Source organism: Hylobates moloch, unplaced genomic scaffold (assembly GCF_009828535.3).
Source record: "Hylobates moloch isolate HMO894 unplaced genomic scaffold, HMol_V3 SCAFFOLD_11, whole genome shotgun sequence".
In the NCBI taxonomy this organism is placed as follows: Eukaryota; Metazoa; Chordata; class Mammalia; order Primates; family Hylobatidae; genus Hylobates; species Hylobates moloch.
Genome location: NW_026652286.1, coordinates 4,234,330 through 4,247,691, shown reverse-complemented (window position 1 = coordinate 4,247,691; position 13,362 = coordinate 4,234,330). Strand labels below are relative to the sequence as shown.

General features: G+C 44.8%; 1 protein-coding gene across 4 annotated transcripts in view; it reads left to right on the top strand.

Annotated features, from left to right (window-relative positions):
• ACCSL (1-aminocyclopropane-1-carboxylate synthase homolog (inactive) like) overlaps positions 1–13,362 on the top strand; it is a 143,930-nt gene that overhangs the window by 118,088 nt on the left and 12,480 nt on the right. The window lies entirely within an intron of this gene.

Genomic DNA, 13,362 nt, shown 5'->3' with positions numbered 1-13,362 from the left:
AGTCAGGGAATGAACCTCACAGAGTCCCAGGCATCCTGAGTGGTTTGGGGGCCTCCAGCCAGCTCCACAAGGCAGTGAGTAACTCACACAGTGGCTTTAGAGCATCTGTATTGTCTTCCCATCATGCTCGTATGAAAGCCGAAGTGGCTATCCAGGTTTACGAAACCTTGCAGATCCATTTCTCAACTACAGCAAATACACTCTCTCACCCCAGGGCCTTTGCACTTGGCGCTCCCTCTGCCTGGAACATTCTTCCTTCCCCCAGAGATCCATGTGGGTTGCTGCTTTGCTTTCTGTGGGTCTTTGCCCAACTACCCTACCTAAGTAGCCCCTCCTCTTGCTCTCAATCCCCTACCCAACTTGAGTTTTCTTCACAGCACTTACCCGATTATATTATACTTATTTATATATGTTGCTCATTTTCTGTCACCTGCTTTAGGTAAATTGCAAGAGGATTGTGTCTGTCTTGTTGCCGTCTCTCTTGCCAGCACCTAGAGCAGTGTCTAGCATGTGGCAGTTGCTCAATAAATACTTGCTGAGTGAATGAATAATGCTAATTCCCTCCTCTCTGTTGTCCAACAGGACACAGATGTCATTTTCAACTGTGGTTAAAAATTCCCTGGAAAGCAGAGAGCTGGTTTTTGGATCTGTTTTCCCATGTAAACAGTAAACAAGCAAACAAAAAGCAGCTACTTGGCATCTACTGTATGCTCAGCCACCATGGGCTTAAGGGAGAAAGAAGCCGAGTAAAGCATTAGTCCCTGTCTTCAAGATCTTCACAGTCTGTTTGGGTCTGAGTGCTAAGGCCAGAGAATACCTGGGAGACATTAGAACCATAAAGAATAGCTGAAGGGACAGGGCATGGTGGCTCAGGCCTGTAATCTCAGCACTTTGGGAGGGCGAGGCAGGCAGATCACTTGAGGCCAGGAGTTCAAGACCAGCCTGGCCAACATGGTGAAACCCTGTCTCTACTAAAAATACAAAAATTAGCCAGGCATGGTGGTGCATGCCTGTAGCCCCAGTTACTCAAGTGGCTGAGGCAGGAGAATTGCTTGAACCTGGAAGTTGGAGGTTGCAGTGAGCTGAGATCACACCATTGCACTCCAGCCTGGGCCATAGAGTGAGACTCTGTGTCAAAAAGAAAAAAAAAAAAAAAGGGCTGGGTGTGGTGGCTCACGCCTGTAATACCAGCACTTTGGGAGGCGCAGATGGGTGGATCGTGAGGTCAGGAGATCGAGACTATCCTGGCTAACACAGTGAAACCCCGTCTCTACTAAAAATACAAAAAAATAGCCAGGCGTGGTGGCGGGTGCCTGTAGTCCCAGCTACTCAGGAGGCTGAGGCAGGAGAATGGCGTGAACCCAGGAGGCGGAGCTTGCAGTCAGCAGAGATCGAGCCACTGCAGTCCAGCCTGGGCGACAAAGCGAGACACCATCTCAAAATAGAAAAAGAAAAGAAGGAAGGAAGAAAGAAAGAAAGAAGACAAAAAAAGAATAGTTGAAGTTCCGAGGGGGCTGGAGCAGTCAGGGAACTTTTTTGGAGAAGGGGAGACAGTCAGTGCCCTTTGAAGAACAGGCCCTGCAGTGTAAGTGGTTTGAGCCAGACTGTTCCCCAGAGGGCAACCAGGTAGCAACCAACTGGGTAACTGGTCTTTGGCCCCCGCTGGAGGAAAGTGGGCAAGAGCCATTAGGACCCCGACATGGTGACCTTCCTTTTCCCCAGGATCCCCACTCCAGGTCACCTCATGCAACCTAGAGACCAGGCCAGACCTAATGGAATTGTTAGGGTCCTGTCACTGTGGCCCAGGAATCTGTGAAGAGAACACCCTGGGCCTGGATTCAGACAGGCCTGCAGTCAGGCCCAAGCAAGTAGCATGAACTTGGACAAGATTGAGGAACCTCGCTGGGCCTCAGTTTTGTTACCTATGAAATGGGGCCAAGGACACTTGCCTCATTGAATTGTTGGGAGGCCCATTATTTGGAACCCAGGGCCCAGTATTACAGATTCCCAGGTTCTATGCCAGATGCTGTGGCACACATCTACAATCCCAGCATTTTAGGAGGCCAAGGTAGGTGGATCACTTGAGGCCAGGAGTTTGAGACCAGCCTGGCCCACATGGCAAAACCCTGTCTCTGCAAAAAATACAAAAATTACCCTTGTGTGGTGGTGCACACATGTCATCCCAGCTACTTGGGAGGCTGAGGCAGGAGAATCACTTGAACTCCAGGGGCAGTGAGTCAGGATCGCACCACTGCACTCCAGCCTGGGTGACAGAGCAAGACACCATCTCAAAAAAAAAAAAAAAGATTCCCAGGTTCTGGCATGGACGGGGCAGGGTCTTCAGGGTCTTACCAGGTAGGTTCCTCTACCTCTCTCTGGACCACAGTTTCATTGATGGGTTGGGGACTTTTGCAGTCTCTTCCCACTGGCCCGCACCTCTGTGCCCTCCAGGCTGCTGTCTCCAAAGTGAGTTTGTATGTGGCCAGTGACCACTTAGAAGCCCAGGGAACTGAAGTCAAGGGAGCAAAGGTTATACAATCTGGAGGGAAGGGGAGAGCTGAGGGCAGCTGGGTCAGTGTCTCTGGAAGAGGAAGTCTCCTCCTTTCCCCATCTCCCACTGCCTACCTCCACATTTCCCCAACCTTGGAACCTACAGGCCTTCTAAATTAGGCCATGCCAGATGCTGCACTTGGAATTTGTTTGCTTTGGGAGCAGAGATGCCAAAGGGGTGGTAGCAGGAACAGCCGTATTTGCCAATTCTGGATTCTAATCCTATCACTAGATTCTGGTTGTGACAGTGACTAAGGTACCCAACCTCTCTGAGCCCTGAGTCCTGTCTGTAAAACAGAAATACTAAGAGATCCCAAGAGCCACCAGCGGTTGTAGTGAGTCAGAAAAGAGATGCAACTGCCTGCTGCTAGCGGCAACTGCAGGCTGGAGCCCGGCAGTCGGCTGTCTCTGTTGACTCCCAGCCTTCCTGAGGTCACGCACGCGCGGATGGGGCGCTGGCTGCTCCTTGCCTGGCCTCTGCTATTCTCCTCTCACCCGCCGCTTCTCCGAGTCTGCAGTGCTGGCTGGCCTGAGTTTTCTGCACTAGGCAAGAAAATAAGGGTTTAGCGACCCCTCTTGGCAAATCCATGTTACAGCTGCTGTAGTCAGGGTGCCCAGAGCAGAGAGGCTCCCAGGCATGTCAAGTTGTGGAAAAGCCAGGAGGTTGTGTAAAGTGAAGTTTTTCCACTGGGTAAATCTTCACTCTACTGTCAACATTCACCAGGTGCCTGCAACTGATTGATTTCTTCATTCTGGTCTTCAGTCATTGAAAGATTAGTTAGAAATGAATATTCAACAAACATTAACTAAAAACTCCCTGTGTGCCTTGGAACTATGGTAGAACGTGAATAGCGTACAGACCAGAAGGGGGCCCAGACCTTAGAAAATTGCATTATGGTATCCATCCATCCATCCATCCACTTGGTCATTCATTCATTCATTCACAGACATTATTGAGCTCTTCCATGGGCCAAGCACCCTTCTTTGTGCTTAAGAAATATCAGTAAACAAAACAATTGAAGACCTCTGCCCTCATGGAGTTTACCTTCTAGAGAAGGGGACTGAAAATAAACGATGCATGTAATAAATATAGTATGCTTGAAGGGGAAAAGTGCTATAAAAATGAAAGGTGCAATGGAGGTGAGGGAACTGCCATGTGGTGAGCGTGAGGAGCGGGTTGTACAATTAAATAGGTGGTCATAGCAGGACTCTGGGAGAAGGTGAGCTTTGACCAAAGCCTTGAAGGAGATGAGGGAGTGAGCCAAGCAGGTATCTGAGGACAGAGTAGCCCAGACACTGGATTCACACTAGAGCCAAGACTCTAAAGTACTGCCTACCTGTTGTGTTTTATACCGAGGGCATGAACAAAGTATGTGGGAACATAGGCATGGGTCCCTTTATCTGCCTGAGGAGTTAGGGAGGAAGGCTCCTTGGAGGAGGTGATAAGAGAGCTTAGACTTGAAGTATAAGCAGGAATCCACAGAGTGGGCAAGGCTCTGACAGGGCTTTCCAGTGGAGAGGCAGCATGTGCAAAGGCCCAGGGGAACAAGAAATCCTGGTGTGCTGGGAGAGTTAAGGAGGCTCAACGATTTGGGTTGTTAGAGGCTAGAGTTAGAGGGTAGAGTGAGGGGGAGAGGAATGCAAAGGATGGGAGTAGGGAGCTAGATGTGACTGATTATTCCGAAGCTCTATTTGCGACACTGAAGAGCTTGCAAACGATGGCTACGGGGCTGAAATCAACGGGCAAAATGACTTTGCTTGGCTGGCCTTACTTTTTAAAAAATTTTGAATGTCTATTGGAGGAATAGGCAGGCTGCCATTAGGCTGTGTCCTCCCCAACCTCTCCCTTTTCCTCAAGTCAGCATTGTACATGTGTCGCCACTGTGTCCCTGAAGGTATTTGAATTTGCAGTCTCTGTAAGGTGAAAGGGAACTGTCGGAGGATCTTGAGCAAAGGAAATAGGTGACCAGACTTTTCCACTGGAATGTTTATTCTGGGGCTCCTTCAAGTCAGGGGATTGTTTTCTTCATTTTGATGTTCCCAGGGTCTAAGACGATACTTGGTATCTAATAGGTGCCCAGTGGATTGTTTTTAGTTTTGTTTTTAATGAATGGGGAATGAATAAACAAATGACAGAGGAGATGGGCTCCCAGTGCAGGCCAGGATGGGGGATATGTGAAGTCTTGCCCTCTGGGGTAAGGTGCCTGCCCATAGCTAATGCTTCCTTTAGGTGTGGAATCTACTATGGCACTGTCTTTCCAAGAGTCTTCCAGAATCATCTGTCATGCTTGTTTTAAAAAGCAGATTCCTTCTACTCAGCCATAAAAAAGGAATCAATTAATGGCAATCACAGCAACCTGAATGAGATTGGAGACTGTTATTCTAAGTGAAGTAACTCAGGAATGGAAAACCAAGCATTGTATGTTCTCACTCATAAGTGGGAGGTAAGCTATGAGGATGCAAAAGCATAAAAATGACACAATTGATTTTGGGGACTCAGGGGGAAAGGATGGGAAGGGGGTGAGAGATAAAAGACTATAAATTGGGTTCAGTGTATACTGCTTGGGTGATGGGTGCACCAAAGTCTCACAAATCATCATTAAAGAACTTACTCATGTAACCAAACACAGCCTGTTTCCCAAAAACCTATGGAAATAAAAAACAAAAATAAATAAAATGCAGATTCCTGGGTTCAGTTATACACCTACTGAATTGGAATCCTACTGATGTGGAGCCCAGGCATCTGTATGTTAAACAAGCACTAATCAAAGTTTGCAAAGAGGCACAAGGCAGAGTATTCCGGGGCTACAGGCTGCTTTGGGCCTTGCTTCTGTGTAGACCCCTAGAGAAAGCAGCACAGCAGCTAGCTGCCCAGGGCAAGCCTGGCAAGCCTGGCAAGCCCACAGCACATAGTCATGGGCGGTTCCACCTGCCCTATCACTTTAGCATATCTGCTCCCATCTAGTCCTCACACCACCCTCGGGGGGATAGGTTTCATTACCCCCATCTTTAACAAGGAGAAACTGAAAACCAGAAAGGCTAGGTGGGTTTGCCAAGGCCACACAGGCAGGGGGGCCTGGGCAGATTGGGATCCAGCCCTCCTGGGTCTCCTTCCTGATCTTTCTTGCCAAGTTGTCTTTTCTGCCCTGGGTTAACCCATTTCAGCTTGTTCTCAAATCATGACCTCCTCAGATACGGGGAAAAGTCAGTAGCTCATTTGTGTTTTAATTGGGAATCCCTTGCTCTAGTAGTTCTCAGTAGTTAGTAAGTATTAGAATCACCTGGTGATCTTGATGAGCACGCAGGCCCAGGCCTAGCCTACTTCAAAGAGCCTGGTCCTGTAGCACTGCATTAGTTCTCCAGGTGATGCCAATACCCTCCAAAGTTTGAGAACCATGGCTTCAATGAGTGGTTCTCCCTGGGTGGGCGTTGCAAAGCCTCTTCTCTGTAATGGGCCAAAGAAAGCCCACTTTAGGTAATTGGGAATTCCTGGGGAAGATCACCCTGGATGGGAAAAGGTGGATCTTATTATTACCTCTAAAGTTACTTTGTGCCTACAAGCAGAACGTGCAGGCCACGGTGGTAAACACATTCAGTGAGGAGGGCAGCAGAGCAGGTCCCTGAGAACTGACAGTCAAGGATGGTTTGCTCAGTCAGGTTCTAGGCCGGAGAAAAGAAGAATGAAAACAGATACAGAGGTAAGTGCTGGTGGCAGGGTAGTGTGAGCTGTGGGATGTAGAGTGAGAGAGGTGCTTTGCACCCGGTGATGCCTAGGGCTCCTGGGCCTCCAGGGAGGTAGGGTCCCTCATGGACTTAGGTGTCTCATGGATACCCAAAAGTGAATGCCAAGCTTTGAGAGTATGTGCACCCTTCCGGGGAGAAGTCTTAAGGAGGGATGTTTATAAGGGCAATGGGGCCTGAGGTTCACCAACTTGGGTTTGAAGCTCCCCTTTCCACGTCCTACTTGTGCCATCTTGTGTGATTCATTGAGCCTCTGTTTTCTCACCTGTAAAGTGAGTCTAATGATGGTACCCTCCTAATAGAACGGTTTTGAGAATTAAATAACATACATAAGGAACCTAGACCAGGGCCTGACTTGAGGCAGTGCTCATGTAATGTTTTAGCTGTCTTTGGTAATATTGTGGTTCAGAGAATTCTATGTCCCCCATGAATAGTTTACATCATTCATAATCATTCAGGTCATATCTGGGGACCTTGCTAAATTCAATGGACTGTAATGAATTATGTCCTTAACTGTGTCATCTGAAAGTTGGGGATAATTCTTACCTCACAGCAGTTGTTAGGGTTAAGTGAAAATGAAACTACTTGAATGGGTCAGCTAGGTAGCCATTAGGCTCGCTTGTTAGCTAAGTGACCAGCCTTTTCTTCCAGGTTACTAATTTTCTTTTTAGCTATATCTAATTGCCTGCTAAACCCTTTTGTTGAGGTTTTCCATTTTTGGTCTTTATATTTGAACCTCTAGGATAGGTTGAAAGTGCTAGTCTAGTGTTTACCAAAGTCTGACCTATGTGTATATGCAACATAGACATAGCTGTGTTCCAATAAAACTTTACAAAAACATGAGATAGGCCCCATTCTACAGCTATGTTAAACTCTTGTAGATCTTCCTTTAATTCTCTTGTGTTTTCCAGATGTATAGTAGTAGTCTGCAGATAGTGATAGTTCAGATTCCCTTTTCTGACTCAAATTTCTTACCTTGGCTAATATTCTTGGCTGAGACTGCTGGTACAATGTTAGATATTTAGCAGAGACAATAGGTAGGCCTTATCTTGTTTATGAGAATCCCTCCATTGTTTCCCAATTGTGTCAGAGGCTGGCTTTTTAGCTGAGAGATGTTTCATGTTAAATAGGTACCATTCATTTAAATAAGTTGTCTAAATAAAGAATGGGTGCTGAATTTCGTCAGGTATCTTTTTAGCATCTATAGATATAATTGATTTTTGGAAACTCCCGAGGATCTATTAATGAAAAGTTGATATAAATAATAGTATTAAACTAGTCTTACATTCTCATATAACCCCACTTGGTCATAAGGCTATTTTATGGTGCCATTGGATTCCATTTGCTGAATGCTATTCAGCTTTTAAGATATTGATAATCTACTCATAGGTGAAATTCATCCATAGTTCATTAAACTTCATCAAATCTTTATCACTATTTATTTAACTATAAAATATAGGGTTTTTCTTCTCTAAAACAATTTAAGTAGCATTGGAGTAATATACTCCTTTAAATATATGATAGAATTCACCTGTGAGACAGTCTGGGCCAGATACTTGCTTAGGGAGTTAGCTCTTTTCTAACTTCTATGGGAACTGATTTGTTTAGATTTTATTTCTCTTCTGGGATTAGGACTAATAAATTCAGTTTTTATACTAAATTGTCCACTTCATCCAGATTGAAGTGTAGCCATAGAACTATTCAAAATAGTCTTTCGTCCTTATTTCTCTGTACATGCTTTCTCCTGTTATTTTTATTTTTATTTTTTTTGGTAGAGATGAGATCTCACTATGTTGATAAGGCTGGTCTCCAACTCCTGGCCTCAAGCCATTCTCTTGCCTCAGCCTCCCAAATGTTTGGATTACAAGTGTGAGCTGCCATGCCTAGCCTTCCTGGTTGTTTTTTGTTGTTGTTGTTTTCTTTTTTTTTCTTTTTTTTTTTAATTAGCTTGTCTTTTTTGGAACTAGTTCACTTTTTTCTACTATAAAAGAATTATGCAAATATCCTGTGTAAATCTGGGGCCCAACCCCATCCTGGTCTTTCCACTGGAAAGGCTAGCATTTAAAATAAAGTTGTTGACTGGGTACAGTGGCTCACACCTGTAATCCCAGCACTTTGGGAGGCTGAGGTGGGCAAATCACTTGAGCCCAGGAGATTGAAACTGGCCTGGGCAACAAGGTGAGACCTGGTCTCTACAAAAAAATACAACAAAATTAGTTGGGCATGGTGGTGTGTGCCTGTGATACCAGCTACTCGGGAGGCTGAGGTGGGAGGATTGCTTGAGCCTGGGAAGTTGAAGCTGCAGTGAGATGTGATTGCACCATTGCACTCCAGTCTCGGTGACAGAGTGACACCCTGTCTCAAAAATAAACGTATTTAGCTATTTATATTCCAGCAGAGACTTAGTTCGCTATAGCTACGTTTTAAATCTATTTAAGTCTAATAAGATTCATAAGTATACCGGTTGAGCTTGGACAAATGGCTATCACCATCTACCTACCACTCCATCAAATAGAGATCACCTCCATTTCCCTAGAAAAGTTCGTTGGGCCCCAGTGCAGTCAGTTTCCTACACCCCTCCCCTGGCAGCCACTAGTCTGAGGAATTGGTACTGCCTGTGGAAATATTGATCCTGTGATGTCGCAAGATTCTAAGTGGAGTTATTTTCTTTCAGTACGTTGAAAATGACATCCCACTGTCTTCAGGTTTCCACTGTTGATGAAGTTAGCTTTTGATCTGTTATTCCTTGAAAGGTACATTTTTTTTCCTGGATTCCTTTTGAGATGTTATCTTTGTCTTGTTTTTTGTAGTTTCACTATATAGTGTAGATTTCCTTATCCTAGTTAGCATTTGGGCTTCTTGAATCCATGCTTTGATGTCTAACTATCTAGCACTGAAGATACAGCTTATTCAAATGATTTTTGTCCCATTTTCTCTTCTTTTGGGACTCCAAAAAAATACATATGTGTATGTATTAGATTTTTTCATATTCTCTTACTTTCTCTTGTCTTCATGCCTTATTCCAGAAAGCTTCTTCAGCCTCTTCTTCCACGTTAGTAATTTTATCTTTAGAGGTTTTAAATTTTTGGTCCTTATATTGTAACTCTGGGGATCTCCTGTTTTCCTTCAAATCTGTTATTTTAATAAATTTTAATTTTCTTTCCATTTTTAAACTTGGATTTTATCTCCTTCAACAGAAAAGCAATTATTTTATAATTACTCCCAATAGCTGGAGACCAGTTGGTCTTTCTCTTGTCTGTGCTGGTGGTTTTAGGTCATGCTGTTTATTCATGTACCTGATTTTCTATATGCTGGACACAATATTTTAAAAATGCTTTGAGAAATGTACTCTATGGTAGCAGCTTCCAGAGTGTTTGCTCGCTTCTACCTGGAATTTTGAGTCACCAAAATACAGTATGATTTAACCCAATCTCAGAACTTGAGACTTTCTGGGTATTATATGACATGAAGCCAGGCTGGAGTTCATGCAAGGACTGGTTTTCTACTAGTTCACTCTGCTTCCTAGGGCTAAAATGGGAGGCTTGGGGTTTAAATCCTGGCTCTAATGTGAGACCCTAGAAGGTACTTATCTTCACTGGGCTTCAGTTTCATCACGTTCTTCTCATCTTACATACAGAGAAACTGATGCCCAGACAGGGGAAGTAATTCTTCCAACATCCTACAGTTAGTGAGCAGCAATTATAGAATAGAGCCTAGGCCTGTCAAGGGTACTTCTACCTGAGCTTTCAATTTTGCACCTTGTGTTTAGGGATCTATATCCCCAAATACCTTGCTTCCCCCTACATGCACATGAGACGATTCTGCAATCCCTGTCATACTTGCCATACCCAGAAGGAAGAATCTGAATTAGGTGAGAGTACTGAGACACCAAAGGAGGCTGGTGTATGGCAAGAAGAAGGAAGGCTGGAAGGCCAAGGCAGAGTTATAAGGGCTTGTAGGGCACTAGAAAAAGTGATATTAGAAGTATCCTTGTGTAAACAGTATAGCCATGTGCTGGCATCAAAAGTGAACTGCCAGCCTGTTCCCACTTCAGTTCCCACATTCATTTCTCCTTCCCAACTTCTGTTCAAGATCTGTCTTTCACCTCTTGTCAAAAGGCTGCTAGCATCCACTGGGCTGATCCTGGGATACTGGTTCTAGCTGCTACAGAAGGCCCCCTGGTGAATTGAAAGGTAGATGGTGGGAGGCTGACGAATACTGAAACCAGTGGTATAGCCAAGAAGACTTGAGGAGAGGATTGGCATACCCGCGGTACCAGACAACTTAGGGCTGAGGTATAGGGTCATTGTTGCCTTTGTGAAATGGTGTCATTTACAATGACTTTTCCCATAGAAAGATGAGTCTTGGCAGAAGTCCAGCTTCTAGGTTTACTCCTGGCCTTGCTGCATACTCACTTTGTTATCAGAGAACACATTTTGGGACCATGCATGGTGGCTCCTGCCTACAATCCTAGCACTTAGGGAGGCTGAGGTGAGAGGATCACTTGAGCCCAGGAATTTGAGACCAACCTGGGCAACATGATAAAACCCCATCTCTACAAAAGATACACAAAAATTGGCTGGGTGTGGCGGAATGCGTCTGTAGTCCCAGCTACTCAAGAGGCTGAGGTGGAAGGAACGCTGGAGCCCAGGAGGCAGAGGTTGCAGTGAGCCATGATTGCACCAATGCACTCCAGCCTGGGCAAGAGAGTGAGATTCTGTCTCAAAAACAAACAACCCCCCCCAAAAAAACAAAACATTTTTACCAGGAAAACGCATTACTTTCAGTTACCTGCCTTGGCCCCCATGTTCTGCTATGTAAATCTGCCCTGGGAGGTTCTCATTCTAACTACTTTAAACAAGTTTCCTCCTCCATTTGCCTACTAGGCCACACTGGCCTCCAGCTTCCCTGCCCCATCTTGGTCCCTATTTCCTATGTGCCTGGAGTCCCCGGCTGAGTGCTTGGTATATGGGGTAGACTAATGGGACTTTGGTAACAGCAAGGACTTCCATGGCAAGAAGTCTAAGAGGCCCTAATTTAACTAAACTGGAATAACTAAAATTCTGGGACCATGGGCTGAGCTGGCTGATGTTACAGAGCTGTCCAAAGAGCTGTCCCATCTTTGACTTTGTTGTTAAGGTAACACAGGACAAAGATACTCAATATGTAATTCCAGTCCTGGGAGAAGGAAGAAGATGCCTGGTGACAATAGCTTCTTGTTCATTGGAGGGAGGTTACCACCCCGATCTTGGCTCTTTCCACTAGCACTCTGCAGGACCAACAGGGATGATAGGCACCACCTTTTGGAAGGCAAAACCAAAAGAATCTCACCTGGCCCTTGAAATACTCTATGATAATCAAGTATTTGGAAAGATAGTGTGACTTACCTACAGAGTTGAGAGCCCCATTAAAATGAATCTCTTCTAGGACAGGGAATTTGGGCCAGAGCAAAGTTCTTGCTGGTGGAAGAGAGGGTTTGTCTAGGCATAAACACTTATATTTGTTCAATTTCTTTCTCATCAGTATGTTCCTAACACTGAATAAAGTTTTTGCATCACGATGAAAGGTTGGGATCCTAAGTCAAGACTTGATACAGCTTTGTTCTGTGGCTTTCTCTGTCTATTGCTCCATCTTCCATGGCCAAAGTCTTCATTTATGGCTCATCTCTTCCCTGACTTGGCAACATCCTTGTGGTTATGCCTCTCCTACTCATTAACTATGTTAGTTGCCCATGTGCCAAGGTACTGTGCTAAGAATGTAATACTGAAGGCTGACCTGGGCAGACACTGAACAAGTAACAATATTAAATGTCACTAAGGGGAGGTATAGGTTGCAATGGGAACATCACAGGCAAACTGAACATGGTTTGAAGAAGTTGGACAGAGTATTTGGTACTCTGAAGTACTGGTGCCGTAAATTTATAAAAGAAGCAACGAGCTTTTCTTTGTGTGTGTGTAAGGGGATGTTACTTAGGGGGAAAAACTTGGAATTGTAGCATTTGGTGGAATGGGCATAGGTCTAGATTTTTAGGAAAAAGGGTCTTGATGTCTTGGGATACAAGGATTGTCTTAAAGAAGTAGTGGCGCTGTTGGCCTCAAGCTTTCCTACCTTCTGGGATCTTGCTATCTGATTTATTGATTCTTTGAGGCTTTAAAAGGTATTTTTTGGTCTTGTTCAGTATTTAACTTGTTTTCAGAAGGAAGGTTAATCCTAATCATTGGAAGTTTGTTGCAGTAAGCCATAATCGTGCCACTGCACTTCAGTCTGAGTGATAGAGCAAGACCCAGTCCCTCCAAAAAAAAGAAAAGTTGCTAAGTATAGTCCCAGGAACTTGCTAGAAATGAGGATTCTCAGGTCTCACCCCAGACATACTGACTCAAAATTCAGGGGTGAAGTCTCACCATCTGTTGCCTACCACGCCCTCCAGGTGATTCTGGTAGACTTCAAAGTTTGAGAGCCATGTACCTAGCCCATAGTTACAAGTGATGGAAGCCTAAGGCAGCTGTCACAGTGAGTAGGTGGAAGGCATTTGCAGGAAGCCAAGTGAGGACAGAGGAACTGAGGAATCTAAAGGCTTTGAGTATCTGGTATGGCCAACCTGGAGAAGAACAGGCAAAAAGAAGGGCTGATGTTCTTCAACAGGGCTTGGCAAACCTTTTCTGTAAAGGGCCAGTTAATATTTTAGGCTTCTTGGACCATATGGTCTCTGCCACGTGGTCTCTGTCATGACTATTAAACTCTGCCATTGTAACACAAAAGCAGCCATAATCAAGACATAAATAAATGAATGGGGCTGTGTTCCAATACAACTATCTACAAAAATAAGTGGCAGGCCAGATTTGGCCCTCAGGCATTAGTTTATTCTAGCAGAATGTTTTACTCAGTGGGTAGTGATGGTGATTGTTGTTGAGCAGTAGAAACCCTTTTTTCCCATTTAACCAAACAAAGGAGGAACTGCTCAGGTTGAAGAACGGGGTGGAAAATCCAGAGCCTCCTTGTTCATATCCCCCTGCTCTTCCTCAGAACACATTCTAATGCCATTTAAGTAGAGCACTTAGTGTCTAGGCTTGA